This window comes from Crinia signifera, chromosome 1, assembly GCF_055691185.1.
Source record: "Crinia signifera chromosome 1, ASM5569118v1, whole genome shotgun sequence".
NCBI lineage: Eukaryota > Metazoa > Chordata > Amphibia > Anura > Myobatrachidae > Crinia > Crinia signifera.
Window position 1 is genome coordinate 302,238,675 of NC_139217.1, and position 17,874 is coordinate 302,256,548.

Genomic DNA, 17,874 nt, shown 5'->3' on the forward strand with positions numbered 1-17,874 from the left:
GCTTACCTCAGTAAGCCCCCGCACCCAGCTGTATGACTCACCCCATTCTTGGTGCCATACTCCTCCTCAGGCTCCTCATCATCGGATCTGTCTGAGCCAGGGCCATAACTGGCAGTGACATGCAGTGAGGTAAATGGCTGGGGAGGAACTAACTAGTATTAGAGTCAGATTCACACACACATATAGGTGCCCAAGGGATCAAAGATGCAGCAGCATATACTGCTGGAAATTTGGTGGGTTTTGATTTGGCAGGTTGGCAGGGGGAACATAACATTTCTACTCCAGTTTTCACTAGGAACATGATTAGTATACAGGTTGAGTATCCCGTATCCAAAATGCTCGGGACCAGGAGAATTTTGGATAACGGATTATTCCGTATTTTGGAATATTTTAATATTTCAATGATGTATTTTGAAGTATCTTGCATTTATGCTGTATAAACACATAATATACACACAAATATATTTTATTACCACATAAAATACACACAAATATATTTTGTTACCACATAAAATACACACAAATATATTTTATTTGTTCAAAAAACAAGGTTTCAAAACAGGAAACAAAATTTGTGTACTATCCCAGATATTGAATTTGAATGCCAAGCAATCATTTTCTTGTACATATATAGTGCCAGTTACATATCATGTCCCCAGTGATGCTGTTACAAATGTTCCCAGTGAGTTTTTAGCAAAAAAAAAAAAAAGAGTCACTTTCTGGAATGTCTGGTTTTCGGAATAATTCGGATAACGGATACTCGGATACGGGATACTCAACCTGTAATACAAAGAAAATATTTATAATATCGCATCATTGCGGCCACCACAATGTCCACTCGCTGATGCACACAGCGGCACCTTCTCAGCATTACGGACAAAACCCAACCACCAAACACACAGCTACAGCTGCCAGTCCGGTGAAGACAATCTAACAGATGTGAGATGTGCAGAGCTGTATTGGAACACACTGTGTAACCTTGGGCATAAAGCATTATTATGCAGCTGCTGTACAGTGTATAGTAGTGATAATAAGCAGTATTTTAACTGATGGGATCAAGTGAAGCCTGTAAATGGTGTGCACTCCTTTTTTTACTCCTTCTTTCAACTAACTATCCTGCCTCCAGTTCTCTTTCACCTACTCACCTGAATCCTCACTGTCCTACCCAGAGGCGTAACTAGAACTTTGTGGGCCCCATAGCAAAATTTATAATGGGGCCCCCCTGGCAATGCCCATTACACATTATGTGACACACTGAAATGCCCCTTTCAGAATATGCTACACACCATATTACCCTTACACATTATGTGACACACCGCAATACCCTTACACAATATGCGACACACCATAATAATCTTACACATTATGCAACACACCACAATGGCCATTACACAATATTACTACTTATATACATGTCTGTCAGCACTCAATCTATAATTCAATATACTACAGCGCCACTATTATCAGCATATGTTCATGATTCAGAGACCATCTGTTATCCTAAAAGTCGCGTGTATACAAAGCGTCATCTAATGTTTATGTTAATGTGTGCATTCTCCTGAGGATGGAAAAGGTAACATGGAGATGCAGTGAGAGATGTGGAGATGCAGATTGTGATAGGAGTTAGGGTGTTGGGGAGATAGTGAGACAGGGGGGAGGCAGAGGGGGAGGTACTGAGGGTGACAGAAGGAGAGACAGAGGATGACAGGGAGAAAGAGATGTGAAAGGCAGAGGGTCATGAGGAGAGGTAATGGAAGACGGTAGGGAGAGGGTGAAGGGGAGATGGAATGGATGATATATAGGGGGCACTAGGCTGGATGGGAAGGTGCAGTGTAATGGAGGGGGCTGGAAAAGGGGGAAAAACTGTGCTGAATGGGGGAAACACGTATTGGACTGCATGGGGAGGGGGTTTTCTAGTGGCATGGCAGTTGGTTGGTTGTGGGAGGGAAGGGGGATACACTGGGATGGGAGGGTGAGTGAGATGGAGGGGAATACTTTGTGAATTTGCCACTGTGCAGCATGTTAGGGAGTAGGGAGATAGGGGTGGGAGTGGGTGATCACTGTGGCTGAACTAGCTTGAGGGGGTCTAGGCAGGGTGTAGTGAAATTACCCCTAATTTAGCAACCCCCTACACTACAGTTTTGACTGTCCCTGAAACAGGTGGGTGGACATATCAGCAAACATTTAACATGAGATGTTGGCAGGGCTATTACAGAGCTCTGACGGGCTCCAAGACAAGACGGGTGGTTGGGGTCATAGTCACACATGGGGATGCCGATGGCTGTTTATCCAGGTTACAAGGGTGGAGTAAAAGTGCAGAAGCCTCTCTCCCTTGTTCCCTTCTCTTAATACCTTGTGCTTCCTGGGCTCGGTGGGGACTGCTTTATCCTGGCGTGCTCTGCGCACTGCTTCATCATCCACTTGCGGCTCTGCTCACTGTTCAGGAGGGTGGGTGGGACTCAGGTCCTTGCTGGGCTCATGAAAACCGTCCTGCTTACTTCCTATCTCCCCCCAGCGCGGCGGTGCAGACGGGATGGGAGCATCAGGACGACAGCTGAAACCTGCAGTGCAGTTGCCGGACAGGTACCTACCACATGCTGCCTCCCTTTGCCTGGCTCCTACTTCACGGCGCTGCATGGAGCGCCGCTACCCACACCAGGCTCCTTCCCCACAGCACAAACCCCACCGGCGGCTTTTTAATAAATTAATGAAACTACCGAGGGTGCAGGGGACTGCTTGCTGTTCACGGGCCCCCCCAGCCGCCGGGCCCCATAGCAGCTGCACCCACGGTAGTTCCGCCACTGGTCCTACCCCAAGTCCCTGCCCTCCTACCCGCCTGAATTATCATCTGGCTCGAATCCTCTTTGGACACTGGAGCTCACTCCTGAGCTCTGCCTTCCGGCTCCCGCAGTGTGTGTAGGGAGAGATGTCATGATGCCTCTGATGGTAAGTAATAGTAATTGGGGGGGTAGGGAGAGGCGGGGTGCCGGCGCGTGAGGGTGGGGGTGTGGGGCCGGCGAGGGGGGGTGTCTGTGCCGCTGGGGGCCCGGGCTGAAGGTCAGTCCCTGGCAGTGGCGTAACTTCAAATTTTGCGCCCCCCGCCAAAAGGTTTCTAAGGCATGGAGGAGATTCGAATATGAAACATGGCGAGCACAGTGAGCCATGCAAGGTCACACGGTGCACCGGTACGGTGCCATGGGGGTTACATGTTTGGGACTAGGGGGATTACATGTGCATTGCGGTTATGGTATAAATCATAGAATGACTCATGACAGACAGTCATATGGTTGACCACTAATGGTCGACAGGGTCAAAAGGTCGCCGTGGTTAAAAGGTCGACATAAAAAAAGGTCGACATGGTTAAAAGGTCGCCGTCCAAAAGGTCAACATGGAAACAGCCGACATAAGTTTTTAATGTTTTTAGGGTGTCTATGTCTTAGTGTACTGCGTCCACTCACCATGCTTAGGGCTCGGTGCCTCGCTGCGCTCACCACACTATTTTATTCTACCTCCACGCCCTAGTGGATGGTAGGGCATGAAATACCTCCTGTCGGCACATGTCGGCTGAAAATGTTGTTTTAAAAAATGCATGTCAACCTTTTTCAAGCCGACCTTTTCCATGTAGACCTTTTGACCATGTCGGCCTTTTCCATGTTGACTTTTAGACCCTGTTGACCTATAGCGTGTCGAGCTTTAAACCATTTCGACCTTTTGACTGTCGACCATTAGTAGTCGATCATATGACTGTCTATCATGAGTCAGTCTATGATCAGTCTGGATACCGCTCATTGCTAGGTGGGATTACATGCTCGTGCCAGGGTGGGGTTATATGCTCATTGCCCGGGAGGGTTACATGCTCATTACCAGTGGGGTTATATGCTTTTTGCCAAGGAGGTTAAATCATCATTGGCAGGGAACATTATATGCTCATGGTCAGGGGTTGCAGGGCCACAGTGAGCCAGCGCTCCAGGAACCCACACTTCCCGGTCGCACTGGGTGCTCTACGCTTCCCTGACAGACTCTAGCATTTCAGGTGCACCTCTAGTGTCTGTCTCCTTTACGGTGGCAGACATTTTGAGAGGGGAGCAGGATCTTTGTCTGCATGGGGACAGAGACTTTGCACCCCTGTTGCGCCACTTTATAAGCTCGATATCCATCTTGAGTTTTAAAAAGTAAGCTTGCGAGCAGGGCCCTCCTACCTCTAAATCGGTCTGTTTGTTTTATCACTGTTTCCTATTGTAAAGCGCCAGGAATATGCTGTGCTATATAAGAAGCTGTAAATAAAATAAATAAAGCATGGGGGAGATTTGCAATGAACTTTATAAGCTATGAGATCAGCAGTCTATTAGGGTGGCAGTACACCCTGTGCTGGTTGTGGCCCCTGAGCATTTGCCATCATAACGTCGCACAGAGGATGCTCCAAGTGGCTACAGATACTGAAGGATGAATGCCTGGAGCCTTCAATGGGCACTCCAGGCAAGACTGCACCTGTGATTCCAGCTGCAGAATGCAGCTTCAGGGACCCTACTAGTCAGAATAAGGAGCCACGGGCAGTGCCAGATTAAGCCTTCGGGGGACCCGGGGTACTTTAGCCAGGGGGGCCCCCTTGCACTTGTCATTACTGGCTGCACACTGCATGGGAGAATATTACACAGTCAAAACACAGAGTAAAGGCAGTATAAACTTGGTCAATGGGTAACTGCATATATATATATATATATATATATATATATATATATATATTTTACACACACACATACACATAAATACATACCATATGAAAAGCCTGTGTTTGTCCCTCTGCACCTTACTCTGTGGGAGACCTCAGAGTCCTAGTGCTGCCTTTGATTAAAAATTCCTCCCATGACTAAGCTGCTGCTGCTGTTCTCCATGGGCATGTAATGAGCTCCACCAATTAGAGCTCAGCACAAACCTCTCAGCCTCTGCCCTCTGGTTTAAAGTGTCATGGGACTTAGTCAACTCCCAGTAATGCACTGCACACTTGTGCAATCAGTGTGCCTTGGCTCCCAATGCTCAACACCATTAATCATTGTCACATTGGCAGATAGGTGAAGCTGCAGCACTACCCCACTCCCATGCACAAAACCTTTAGCTAAAAATTTTTTTTTTTTTTGAAAAATACATGCCAACCACAGGGGGCCCCTAGCTAGTGGGGGGCCCAGGGGCACTGACCCCTTGTGCCTCCATTATAATCTGGCCCTGGCCACGGGGCAGCGATGTCTCCAGATCTCTGCACTCTCACACATCTAGTTAGGTCCCAGCATGTTCCATATTGCCAGCAATGCAGTCAGACTCATCTTGGCTATTTGTCGGGTTTTGTCTTCATCTTCAGAGTTGTCAGGTCCAGTTTGTCTGGGTATTTGCTGATTCTGTCCTCTTCAGCAGAGTTACCTATAATCTGGCCCAGTCCACTCCAGAGCCTAGTCAGTTCAGTTATGTTTTTAGCAATACTCCTCTGAGCTGCAAGTCTGGTCCTGCCCATTAAAGTTACAATAGGACCAGTCCCAGTATTCTCAGCAATTTTTTGAGTAAATCTCAAGTACCTCAGTACCATTAGTCCTGTGTTGCTCTTCAATTTGTCTTTGCTGGTGCTAGTGTCAGGAGACCCAGGCAGTTAATGTTAAGTTAAAAACGTAAAACTTTAACATACTGTAGGCTTCTATTCTATAGCGGGAACCAGCCATAGACACACATGTTAAATTCATAGCATGCACAACCCTGGGAGACCGCTCCTGATAGGCTGAGGGAAGCCCCAGTGACGACATTCTAGGAGAGGAGCTGCAAGTTTAAACACACTTGCAGATCCTCAGTCCATTCGGAATTGGGTATTTGTGCTTTTTTTTTAACCCATGGTTGCCTACATGGACCAAAGAATACATGCACCATGAGGGATGGTGAGTATAATATTTTTCCACATGTACCCTTTGGATTTTCTACAGAAGAGGACCGATCAAGATAGTTAACTATGTATGTATGTATGAAGTGTAAACTAAAATTATATTTTATTATGTGTGTGGGTCAGTTCTATGGGTACTGGTTCTGTAGTGGGACTACAAGTCATTAATGCTCTGCATGCTGGGACTAGTGGCTTTCCAAGTACCAGCATGTGGGAGCATGTGGGAGAGGCTTGCTGGGGCTTGAAACCCAATACTTTATTTTAACATTTTATTTAACACTTTAATTTCCATCGGCCTGGCGCCCATCACCCAAGGGCTCCGGGGACAGCCTTGGGCTTCAGCTTAAGTTTGGGGTGGCTTAGGGGGGGGGGATCATCACTTCCTCAGAGACCCGGACAGGGTGATAATTTTTTGACGGGGGAAATTTGTATAAAAAGTTTCACCTGCCCGTAGCATGACACTGCTGGCTGTTGGAGCCCGGTGCTGGTAAAAAAATATGGGGATCCCTATTTTCTTGTCCCCCATATTTTTGTGCCAATTATGGCCAATCCCAATGACTGCACTGAGACAGAGGCATAATTCCAAGTAAGTCCTATTTATTTGTGCATAGTGTCAGAAAATGTGGGGTTGGCATCTGGGCGTGGGGGCCCCGGGCTGCTCTGGCTGGACTGTCTCAGGGCATCACAACTTAAACACACACTCACGTTTTACATCGTTTGTTTATTATTTATGTATGCACTCTTTATTTCACATACTCTCTACCTTCAAACATATAGTAGGGACCTCCATACTTATAATTTCACCACTTTACTATCCATATTCTTTATTGTGATGTCCTTAGCTGGATCGTGTTTCGGGGTTCCCTGCGTCCCAGGTGGTGACCCCAGAGTGTTAGGGACCTGCTCGACAAGAGGTGACCTGGACGATTGGTGGGCAGGCCAATATCACTGGCCAATGAAATACCAACAACCTCTTATTATATATTGTATTATAAATGTAATGATAGCATAGTGCATTTGCACCCTCTCTCTCTGTGTAACCCATTTTATTCTCAGCAGATGGCACCTTTCATTACTGAGGGTGTGCAATTTAGAGCCAATTTCCCCTACCATGTATCTGTGTAGCAATACACACCTGAGGTTTGAGAATGCCTCAATCTTGATTAGCACCCCTCCCCCACCACCCTCTATGTTTTTAAGCAGGGAACCAGCATGGACTGCACTGAGACAGAGGGTAGTATTCAATGAGAAAAATTTGCCGTGTTTTATGGTGAGTTTGTGCTTTTCTCGCGTTGGACGGAGACTTTTGTTCTCAAAAAGCGAGCAACCCTATTAAACGTGCACTTCTCGCCGTCTTTCTAAGTGATTTTCGCCGTGTCTCTCCGTGTAGCAATTTTCCATCTTTTCATGGAGAAGTGGAATGTGAAGTTTTAAAATAAAAGTTTTTTTGTTTTAATTTTGGTGTAAAAAAAAAAAAAAATCAGGAATTTTTTTCTGTGAAGGGGCATGCTATTTTTATTCATGTGCTTATAGCTTTACTATTTACTATTGTAAAGCGCAACGGAATCTGCTGCGCTATATAAGAAACTGTAAATAAATAAATAAAAAGCCTAATCAAGGGGTATGGGACAGAAAAAAGGTTGGGCACCACTGAGCTAGAGAAATAAGGCTTATCTGCGGTAAAAATGGATATGAACGGGATTGCCATATTCCATCGAAAATATGAGTCGTTAATAGGGGAAATTTACTAAGCCACCTTTTCGTATTGTTGGATTTTCGGATGGTGAAATTCCTATTCGGCTACCATATTATCAGTCAGATCCGTCCAGTGCTGCCCTGTGTTGAACCCCCCCACCTGCAATAACCAGCCCCAGGCTCATTGAGCCGGTCCTGGTTGCAGAATTACAGGGGGGGGGGGGGGGAGTTGGGGTCCCCTTTTATTACTATAACTGGCCCCAGGCTAATGGGCTGGTCCTGGTTCCCAAAATACAGGGGACAAAATAACTAGGGGTCCCCCATATTTTGTAAAGCAGCAGCAGGCCCAAATAACCAGCATGCTAATGCCCCATACGGCGGACACTTTTTATACAAGCTCCCCCGGTTAAAGCATTAACCCCTAGCTGGTCAGCCCAGGCCGGGACAGGGGGAATGGTGACCCCCAATAAAGGGGTCACCCCTCCAGGGCACCTCAAGCCCAGGCTGAAGCCCGGGGCGGGCACCGGGCTGATAGCCATCAATGTGTAAAAAATAGAATCAGTAACTGTTGTCGAACTACAACTTCCAGCAAGCCTCCCCCACATGTGGCTAACCACAAGATGGTGCACCCCCGATTTTGTAGACATGGAAGTGTGCAGTATTTAGTAAAAAAAAACAAAAAACTGTTTTTTAAAACGGCGTACACATTCTTTTTACAGGTGCACATTAATACTCCCCATGCTGGGTCTTGTAGTTCTCCTGTAAAGAGCAATGTGACCCCACTCCCCCAGGTACCCTGCCCAGGGCTGACCAGCCATGGTGCTCATGTGATGGCCGGGGAACCTTGTGTAAAAAGTGTCTCCCTGCTGTGTTATGACACCGCTGGTTGTTAGAACTCGATTCTAGTTCCAACACACGAGGGACCCCTACGTTTTTTTGTCCCCTGTATTTTTGGAACCTGGACTGATCCAAGAGCTTGGTGCTGGTTTCTTAAATAAGGAGGAGGGGGGGGGGGGAAGAGAATCTCACACCATTCATTTTTTACTAAATACCGCACACTTCCATGTCTAAAAATATTGCACAGTATTGTTACCAAAAACCGCATATCTAAAAACAATTGCATGTCTTCATTATGTCTTATAAATCGCACTAAATTACATGCGAATCCTGACTTTGAATATCGCAAATGTGACATGTGCGCTATGGTACGATTTTTAACACACACCTAAAAAATTGCACCCTATGACATTTCACTCCAGGAGTTGAAAAAAAAACAGCTTGACAATCAGGCCCTTTAGTGCACTTTTTGAAGTATGGAAACTGATTTAATTCAGTCTTTTATAGTGCAGTTAACTAATAACTAGACACTTTCCTGACTGTGCTGTAGAATAGAGTTATACCTATGACCCATAAACACCTCCCCTTAACACTGGCAGTACGCTCAGTGTCACACACACCATATACTGTTCTGCAAACAGGAAGCTTCCTGGATCACTCACACTCTCCACCCTGGCTGCTTCAGGCAGTACACACCCTTTTCAGGAGAAACTTAAATCCGGAGATTCTTTAAGGACACCGTGCTAACGAAAAAGGATATTATTTAGGGATTGTTCGCTGGATTTCTACTATACTCAGGATTGTTTTATTTATTTTTAAGTACAGTACATCCCCGAAGTACTTTCAGGACCTACAAGGTGAGTGTCACTACAACTTGAGTGGCTTTGAGCTTTTATTACAACCTGTAAATCTGCTTCCATATCTACATGCTATTACAGACAAGTTTTAAGGTTTCACTATTTTACTTGTGGTTATTAGAATATAAAACAAGTGATTGTAATAAGAAGCATACAGTGTCATCTATACTTCTTAGTGAAAGCTTACCTGAGAAATGGCCCTAGAGGCCACACAGGAAGTTACATAGCCTCTTATTTACAGGTAATGTGGATTTTTTTGTTTCCTTATTCTTTTCCTCTTAGTTTGAATTGCTGTTTATGTGCAGTAGTTAGTAAAGGATAAAATATATGTACAATTTGTTTAGTGTGAGCTGATTTTGCATGTAACTGGTTTAACGGCATAACTGAGCAAGTCCCAGCATGCAGCTTTTGCAGATTATTCTGTTTTATGACTAATATTCCTTGGGTACAGTATATTCCTTAGGGAAGAGTCTACCAAAAATACACCTAGGGTTCATGTTTAATCAGGCAGTTTAAAACACAGCATCATTGTTTATTTGCTGTATATTTCACATCAGGGGAGTAAAAAAAAAAACCTGTGCTCTACAGGATCAGGAAGTAATGGTATGTACACACGGTACAATCCAGCATGAGATCGTAGACAAATCGTATGCAGATCATACGGGTTTTTTACCTTGTGCTCCCGATGCGTGCTCCCGAGACTGCACAAATCGAAACCAGATAGACAGGGCAAATCCATACCTCCCAACTGTCATGATTACAGCGGGACAGTCCCGATTTTCGGGTCCTGTCCCGCTGTCCCACTCGCGGCAGGCATTATCCCGCTGCGGGGGGGGGGGGGGGGGGGGGGGTGGCAGTTGGAAGACCCCCCAATCTAATAGAATAGACACTGTGCGCATGCGCACAGCATCTATTCTCGTATGAAAATGAGGTTGTGGCTAATTAGCATAAGCCGCACATCATTTGCATACGCCCCGCCCCCTTTTCGGGCGCTCGCCCTATTTCCCCAACACAGAAGTTGGGAGGTATGAAAATCTAAAGCAGATAGCATGAATTGTGTGTAAATAGCACATGAGTTAGCAAAGATTATATAGCAAGTCAAATACCGTAGAAAAGGAATCTCACCGTGTGTACACACCATAAGGAAGGAGCATGGATATTGCAAAATCCTTAGAGCAGAGGTCCTCAATCTATTTGCTCTGGGACCCCATCAGACAATAAAAATAATTACGTGACCCTAGCAAGTTACTGCAGAAGGTCATCACATCACATGTGTAGTCAGCAGACAGCAGAGGCATGGCAGCACAAGTGATGGGAGGAGTCTAACATAACAGACAATTCCACAGATAGTTCAGACTCTTTGGGCGAAATTTAATAAGGGCCGATTTTTAGGCATGTTTTCAAATCGCACTTTTTAAAATCGCATTATTGGGCTGATTTTTGCATATTTAATGAGATGCGAATTCGCGGCAAAATAGCGAGATAAAGTGCGATATAGTGCGATTTTTAGTCATGAAAATAGTAATGAAAATCTGCACATTTTTTCTGAAATGTGTGATTTTGGTGTAAAAACAAGTGAAAAAAACTGCGTGGGGTCCCCCTCCTCAAAGAGCCGGTCCTGGTTTCATAAAGTCACGGGGCAGAACAAATAGAGTTCCCCTGGATTTTACAAAACCAGCACCAGGCTCAAGGGCCGGTCCTGGTTCCCAAAATACGGGGGACAAAATGAGTAGGGGTCCCCCGTATTTCAAGAACCAGCTCCGGGCCCAACCAGCCAGCAGGGTAATGCCGCAGCCGGGGGGAGACTTTTTATACAAGTCCCCCAGGCCAAAGCATTCATCCCCCTAACCGGTCAGCATGGGCAGGGGTCCTGGGGAAGTGGGGACCCCCAAAGAACCCCCCCCCCTCCAGAACTTACCTACCCATGCTGAAGCCAGGGGCTGTCCTCGATGCCCCTGGGCATCAAGCTGATATTTGTTGTAAAAAATAGATCAAAAACTATTGTCTTATACAGTGGAACTATGAGTCCCAACAAGCCTCCCCCGCATGCTGGGACCTGGAGAACCACAAGTCCCAACATGCGGGGCATTAAAAGGCCCGCTGGCACTTGTAGTTCCACAGTAAAAGAAATAGTTAAATAAACACACTGACACCCAGTAAAAATAAAACTTTAATACATACAAAGCCCACACATACTGATACTTCCCTATCTTGAGCCCGTCTGTAGGTCCCTGGGTCCGGTCCGGGGGCTTGGTTCCGGGGCTGAAGAGTCCGGGGTCCTGGATCCGAAGAAATCCATGGGGGACCTGTGGAGGGAAATCCTACTCACCCAGGTCCTCTGGAGAACATCCGGACATCTTCTCCATCTTCTTCTTCTTCTCCGTCTCCGCCGCCGGTACACACTTGGAATGAAAGGCGCAGAGATGTTTCATCTTCAGCGCCTCTCATCCAAATGATTCTATTGGCCGCCTAGCCAATGCAAAAAATAAAATAAAATTTCACCCCTTGAATCACTGACTGAGATTAGAAAAGTCATCAGCCTGATGGTCAGCAGCATGGAGTCGTGACCCCATGCTGAGATGGTCAGGACGCACTTTGGGGTCGGTAACCACAGTTTGAGAACCGCTGCCTTAAAGAAATGATCACTGATTTTAAAGCATATTACCTTAACTTTAGATACAACTAATATGTGTATCTAAGGGTTGGGTACAAAATCCCGGTGTGGAAAATCCTGACGGTCAAGATGGTAACAGTGGAACCTCCGACAGTCAAAATCGAAAGGGATCTGAGTAAATAATTGAACCCTAACCCTTAGCCATCCCTCCTGCAGTGTAACCCCCCCCATAGCCTAACCCTCCCACTAGTAGTAGTATGTTTATTTATAAGGCGCCTCAAAGTGTACGCAGTGCCGTACATAGCAAACAAAAAACAAATGACAAGGTAACGTACAGGGTGTGTTGAAAAATACAGTATAAATTGGTGGTATAGCTGGTAGAAATAAAATCAGCATCAGTTCAGAAGTAGGTGTATAAATTGTCGAGGAGACTGAAGATGAAGTAGAGGAAGGGAAGAACAGGACAGGAGGACAGGTGAGGTAAAGAGGTAGGGTGAGTACGTGAGGCAGGAGGACCCTACTCATAAGAGTTAACATACTAAAAATAGGTGGGTGGACGAACGAAAAACAACAGGATAAGTAGGAACGGAGGCAGGATAGGAGGATCAAAAGAGGTTAGGAGGAGGGATAGGCTAGTCGAAAAAAGTGGGTTTTGAGGGAGCGCTTGAAGGAGGTAAGGGAATCAGAAAGCCTGATGGGTGGCGGGAGGTTGTTCCAGTGCAGGGGGGCAGCGCGAGAGAAGTCTTGGACACGGGAGTGGGAGGAGGCGATTAGGTGAGAGGTCAGTCGGCGGTCAGCGATGGAGTGAAGAGGACGGGAGGGAGCGTGGATAGAGATCAGTGAAGAGAGGTAAGGAGCGGTGGAGGAGGAGAGAGCCTTGTAGGTGGTGGTGAGGAGTTTAAAGAGAACTCGGAAAGGAATGGGGAGCCAGTGAAGAGATAGACAGAGGGGGGGAGGCGGAGGTAGAGCGGCGGGAGAGGAAGATGAGCCTAGCAGCAGCATTAAGAATGGTTTGGATAGGTGCGAGGCGGGTGAGAGGTAGCCCAGAGAGAAGGATGTTGCAGTAGTCAAGGCGGGAGATGACAAGAGAGTGAATGAGAATTTTGGTCGCGTCAGTGGAGAGGAATGGTCTGATGCGTGAGATGTTGCGTAGGTGAAAGCGGCAAGACTGTGAGAGAGCACGAATGTGGGGGTGAAAGAGAGGGAGGAGTCAATGATGACACCGAGGCAGCGCGTTTGGTCGGTTGAGGGGATCTCGGTTTCACCAATGCTGATGGAGATAGTGGGAGAAGAGAGGATGTTCGGGGATGGAAGATTAGAAGTTCAGTTTTAGCCATGTTTAGTTTCAGGAAGCGTTGGGTCATCCAGGCTGAGATGGCCGTGAGGCATTCGGAGAGCTCGGACAGGAGTGATGGGGATAGGTCGGGGGAGGAGAGATAGATTAGGGTATCATCAGCATAAAGGTGGTAATGAAAACCATAGGAGCTGATGAGGGTGCCCAGAGAGGTGGTGTAGAGGGAGAAGAGAAGAGGGCCAAGGACTGACCCTTGGGGAACACCGACTGGCTGCGGAGTAGTAGGAGAGGAGGAGCTCGCAGTGGAGACGGAGAAGGAGCGATCGGAGAGGTATCAGGTGAACTAGGAGAAGACCGTGCCAGTGATGCCAAAGGAGCGGAGGGTGTTTAGCAGGAGAGGGTGGTCAACAGTGTCAAAGGCAGCCGACAGATCAAGCTGGATGAGGATAGAGAAGAGGCCTTTGGATTTAGCCGATAGTAAATCGTTAGTGACTTTGGTCAGGGCAGTTTCAGTGGAATGTAAAAGGGTGGAACCCGGATTGGAGGGGGTCTAGAATGGAGTTAGCAGTAAGGTGGCTTAGGAGACGATTATAGGTCAGACGTTCTAGGAGCTTGGAGGCAAAAGGGAGGAGGGAGATGGGCCTGTAGTTGGATGGAGAGTTGGGGTCCAGATTTTTTTTTTTAAATTTGGGGAGATAAGAGCGTGTTTGAAGGAGGAAGGGAAGATCCCAGAGGATAGGGAAAGATTAAAGAGGTGAGCCAGGTGAGAGCAGACTGACGGACTGAGACGACGGATAGTATTGGAGGGGATAGGATCGAGCGGGCAGGTGGAGGGAGAAGCGGATTGAAGTATAGAGTGGACTTCAGCAGCAGTGGTGGGGTAAAATGAGGACAGGGGTTAGAAGGAGGGGAGTGGAGATGTAGGAGGGGAGGAGGGAGAGGGTGAGGTCATGGCAGCAGTGATGGCAGTCCTGAGAGAGGAGATTTTGGTTGAAAAGTAGGTAGCAAAATCAGCGGCTACGATGGAGGGGGGGAGAGCAAGGAGTTGAAGGTGGCGAAGAGCCTGCAGGGCACTACTGCCTAACCACTACTGCCTAACCCTAAACCCAACCCCACTTCTTACCTTCCGGAACCGCCAGGATTCTAACCATTGGGATGCTTCCGTCTATATTCTGACTGTCAGGACCTAGGACCCGAATCAGACTGCGAATTTGCACCCCTGGGAGAGTCCATGCATCCATTCAATGGCAAATGATTGCAAACGTATTTCCCCATGTTTGCATGGCTGCGATCACATTCACAACCGTGCAATGGGACAAATTTTCACTCTGGTGGGGAGGCAGCAAAATGATCGCTGGGCTCCAAATATTCGCAGCCCAGTGATCAGGTCTGAATCCTCCTCCATGAATGCATTCCCATATAATGTATTTTTCTGTTGCTTTCATTGTAATACTAATCAATTTAATTTACTGACATTTTACCTACTTAAACTTTGCCCATTGCATTTATCACATCCGTATACATAATAAAAAAAAAGTATTACCTGTACATTTTTGTTGTCATCCTGTGTTTTAGTAGGTTCTTAACCCTTTGTCATCCTGTGATTTAGTAGGTTCTTAACCCTTTGAGTGCCAACATCTCTCTGAGAGTGTGCAAAATATCTGCTAAAAATTCCAGCGTCGCTTTGTTATATAAATTCAAATAAAAAATGTTGCGTAAAAAAAAATATTTTCTATATAAAAAGGTAAACATTACAGGTCATTATGATGAATAAAAATACAGGGGAGCACGACTTTGAAATGGTTCAGTCCAGATGCAGCCCTGCATTTTGCGCTTGCTGGTCCCTTCAGCGAACCGGCAAACGGTTGCTTGACCAGATTAACCCATTCACACTGCACAAGAACCTTTCTTTTTTACTGGTTCATAATGTGTTGCTGCCGGTTTGCTGGACCCGGTAACCGCTTTCAGATTGCACCGATTATCGTGTCAAACGGCAACAAACCGACATGAACCCGGTAATTAGGTGCAATCTGAAAGGGGTATAATAGGATTATGGTTGTAACTAAGGTGGTGCAGTCACAAAGGGCCTTATTCAGATCTGATCGCAATACAAATTTCGGTACTTGTTTCCTAGCACGGCCACACCGATTAGCATCGGGATAGTCGTGTCGGAAAAATCGCGTCGGTCGCATCGCATGCGATTTGGTCGCATGCAATGCGACCGACGCGATCCGATTTTTACATTAGATCCAATGTAAAATGGTCCCTGGGACCCGATTTTACATAGGATTCAATGTAAAATAGCCCCCAGACCCCAATTTCAGCACCCCTGATGGTTGAAATGGCCCCTCATTGGTAACGCCACCCCACGATTGACGCTAACCCGAAGCGTGGTGAGCGCAGCTAACCCGAAGCGTGGCGAGCGCAGCGAGCCCGCGAGGGGCGGCGGTGCGCGTCCTCCGACCTTTTCATACCCCTACTATCCATGTCGGCGTGGAGTTGAGAATAGAATAGTGTGGCGAGCGCAGCGAGCCACCGAGCCCGAAGCGTGGCGAGCGCAGCGAGCCCCGTGAGGGGACGCGGATACCTGTGAAGCCCGCGAGGGGACGCGGATACCTGTGAAGGTATCCACGTCCCCTCGCGGGGCTCGGTGGCTTGCTGCGCTCGCCACACTATTCTATTCTCAACTCCACGCCGACGTGGATAGTAGGGGTATGAAAAGGTCGGAGGACGCGCACCGCCGCCCCTCGCGGGCTCGCTGCGCTCGCCACGCTTCGGGTTGGCGTCAATAGTGGGGTGGCGTTTACAATGTGGGGGCATGACGGGGCCATATACAATGAGAAATGGCACATATTGGCCCCTTTCCCATTGATTACTATGTGAAGATGGACTTAATCAAGTCCATCTTATCTTGTGCCATTATAATGGCACAAGACCGACGCGACCGACGCGATTTCAATGTTAAAAATATTTTAACATTGAAGCCTATGGAGAAATCGGGTCCATCGCGTCGGTCGCGTCGTGTGCCTTATTAAAGGCACACGACCGACGTGATGGACCCGATTTTCCATTTGCCGGTAAAATGGACCTGATTTGAAAGAAAATCGGGTCCATCGTGGGCATCGTGTGCCTTAAAGTTAAGGCACACGATCAAGAAGATTGTGGCCGTGCTAGGAAACAAGTACCCAAATTTCTTTGGAAAATGGGCAAAACCATGTGCGCTGCAGGTGGGGCAGATGTAACATGTATAGAGAGAGTTAGATTTGTGTGAGTTATTTTGTTTCTGTGCAGGGTAAATACCGGCTGCATTATTTTTACACTGCAATTTAGATTTCAGTTTCAAAACACCCCACCCAAATTTAACTCTCTCTATACAGGTTACATCTGCCCCACCTTCAGTGCACATGGTTTTGCCCATTTTCCAAACAAATTTGTACTGAGCGCAGATCTGAATAAGGCCAAAAGAGCAGGATTCCCTATGGTGGAACATGCTATGCTCACCTATTGCCAGGCATCTGCTGCAATACATGTCATGCCAGCAGTGCACTATACTTTTACGTGAGAGTGTGGAAGCAGAAAAGTTTGTGTGGGGGGTGGAATAGGAGCACCCAGGACCCAGATGATCAGTCCCTGATGGAAGATGTGGCAGTAGTGGACAGTGTCCTCCAATTGGAAAGTCTCCTGTCTCAGCCCACTGAAGCAGTATTTTTCAATTGAAATTTAAAATGCTTCCTAAACTCTAGTGTCAGTTTTGTAATCTATATACTAGCAGAGCTGGAGGCTACCACTGGGCAGCTGTTGAGGGGGGCTACAGTAGCCCCCTCAACAGCTGCCCAGTGGTAGCCTCCAGCTCTGCTAGTATAAAGATTACAAAACTGACACTACAATTTAAGTAGTATTTTAAATTTCAATTGAAAAATATTGCTTCAATGGGCTGAGACAGGAGACTTTCCAATTCAGATTTCAGTACTTTCATTATACTCTGTTAAGGTGGATCCAGGGCAAATACTCTTTATGAAAATATATTGACAGTAATGATCTTGCTTTAAGGGTTTATAAGCAGAACATTAAGTTCTGCCTATTTTTTGTAGGTACCTCTATTCATAAATTTGACGGAATGCCATATTCTCTCCTTCTGTCCTCTTTAAACTACATATGAAAAGTACTATCAGTTATGTGACAGGTGAAATCTAGTATACGTTTCACTGGCAGAGGTTTCCAGACAGATTCTGTACAATGCTGACATGTAGTCTGTTTAAGTTTTGGTTTCTTTGATGTAATGAGGCTTCAAATCTTACATTGTATCCAGAATTTCATACAAAATGTACTTTCGAGAAATTCTATACACTCAGTTGTACATTACATAAATTACATTTTACAGTAATGTGGACATCTCTATTTGCAAGGTGTTTCACTAAAGGAGATAAAGTATATGTAGTTTAGAATCTACCTGAGTTTAATTTACAAAGCAATGAGTTTTAAAACCCGGGTGCCGGATGGGGTCCCGAAACCCGACGTCGGGATCCTGACTGTTAAAAACAGACAGACGGGTTCCCGGCGGCCACCGGCTATTCTCCCTCATGGGGGTCCACGACCCTCATAGAGGGAGAATAGAATAGGTGGCGAGCGTAGTGAGCCACCGTGCCCGCAGCGAGCCTGC

The 17,874-nt window shown here is 46.6% G+C and overlaps 1 protein-coding gene across 1 annotated transcript in view; it reads left to right on the plus strand.

Moving 5' to 3' along the window:
• Positions 1–9,116: 9,116 nt before the first annotated feature.
• The window catches only part of TJP2 (tight junction protein 2), an 89,857-nt gene continuing 81,099 nt past the window's right edge, over positions 9,117–17,874 (plus strand). Inside the window, exon 1 of the mRNA XM_083186068.1 lies at positions 9,117–9,306. The gene's annotated coding sequence lies outside the window, so the exon portion shown is untranslated. The remainder of the gene's footprint in view (positions 9,307–17,874) is intronic.